This window comes from Octopus bimaculoides, chromosome 30 (genome assembly GCF_001194135.2).
Source record: "Octopus bimaculoides isolate UCB-OBI-ISO-001 chromosome 30, ASM119413v2, whole genome shotgun sequence".
NCBI lineage: Eukaryota > Metazoa > Mollusca > Cephalopoda > Octopoda > Octopodidae > Octopus > Octopus bimaculoides.
In genome coordinates, this window is record NC_069010.1 from 7,073,074 (window position 1) to 7,075,347 (window position 2,274).

Below are 2,274 nucleotides of genomic sequence, written 5' to 3' on the forward strand. Positions count from 1 at the left end.
CATACATACAGAAAGAGTTGAAATATATATATAATATATACATACACACACACACATGAGCATAAACATATAATATATACACATATACGTACACATTCACACACACTAGTACATACTCATACACAGACATATACACACACCCATATCCACGTTTATACACACACACACACATATATAATTATATAGACTGATATATATATATATATTATATAGACGTTAACTATGTTTATGTGTAAGAGTCACCAGTCCCTAATTGGCAGGAATGCCAATGTGTCCCAGTCCACCTCGGCCGTTTCTGTGTGCAACAGCAAATTAGGGAAGAGTGCACCACGGGTTGAAGGCAGTCTGCGACTCCTGAACATTCTGTAAGTATACACACACACACACACCCATACACACGCACACACAGAGAAATACTTATATGCAGACACACACACACACACAAACGTGCAGACACACATGCATATACACACATACATACACACAGACATGCACACAGATGTATGCGTATACACACACATACATGCATACACACATATATGCACACACACATACACACATACACACACACACACACACAGAAACACTTATATGCAGAGACCCACACAAACACACATGTACACACAGATAGACATGCACACATGCATGCTCAGACACACACACACACACGCATGCATATACTCTCACATGCATATACTCACTCACATACACACACACACACACGCACATCATCATCATCATCATCATCGTTTAACGTCCGCTTTCCATGCTGGCATGGGTTGGATGATTTGACTGAGGACTGGTGAAACCAGATGGCTGCACCAGGCTCCAATCTGATTTGGCAGAGTTTCTACAGCTGGATGCCCTTCCTAACGCCAACCACTCCGAGAGTGTAGTGGATGCTTTTATATGCCACCGGCACGAGGGCCAGTCAGGCGGTACTGGCAACGGCCACGCTCAAAATGGTGTATTTTACATGCCACCTGCACAGGAGCCAGTCCAGGGGCACTGGCAACGATACACACACACACACATACATACATACAGACACACACACATGGATATACTTACACACTGGTATGGAAGGGGTACAAGAGCTGAGGACCATTATAGAAGATTGAAACGAGTGGGGAAAACACATAGAAACAGTCTTGGGGCGTCCTGAGGGACAGCCTGGATGAGTAGATAGATAACCATCACCATCATCATCCTCATCATCAGCTCCAGCATAACTATCACCATCGTCATCATCATCACCATCATTATCATCACCACCACCATCATCGTCATCATCATCATCATCATCATCATCATAACCATCACCACCATCATTGTCATCATCATCATCATCATAACCATCACCACCATCATCATCATCATCATCATCATCATCATCACCACCATCATCATCATCATCATCACCATCATCACCTTTATCATCATCATCATCATCATCATCATCGACATCATCATCATCATCACCATCATCGACATCATCATCACCATCATTATCATCACCACCACCATCATCGTCATCGTCATCATCATCATCATCATAACCGTCACCATCATTATCGTCATCGTTATTGTCATCATCATCATCATTATTATCCATCATCACCACTATGCCCTCCTCTTCATTCAACTTCCTTCTCGTTTCCTTATTTGTCTTCTGTTAATGGGAAATGCTCCATCATCATCATCATCATCATCATCATCATCATCATCGTCGTCGTCGTCTTCGTTGTCGTCTTTGTCATTGTCATCTACCACCACCACTACCACCACCACATTCACCACCACCATCACCACCACCACATTCACCGCCACCGCCACCACTGCCACTTCTCTTTCTTCCTCTGTTTGCAGGGAATGTCCCGACGATGTGTTGTGCTGTCAATTCTCTGTCGATGGCAGAAACCTTGCTGTGGGACTGAAGGATGGAATGATTAAGGTGAGGAGGGGGGTGAGTTGTGGCGTGTGTGTGTGTGTATGTGCGTGATGAGGAGTGTGATGTGTGTGTGTGTGCGTGTGTGCGTGCGTGCGTGCATATGATGAGGAGTATAATGTGTGTGTGTGTGGTGTGTGCGTATGATGAGTATAATATGTGTGTGTGTGTGTATGATGAGAAGTGTAATATATATGTGTGTGTGTGTGTGTATATGATGAGCAGTATAATGTTTGAGGGTATAATGTGTGTGTGTGTATGATGAGGGGTATAATATGTGTGTGTGTGTGTGTATGATGAAAATTGTAATATATATGTGTGTGTGT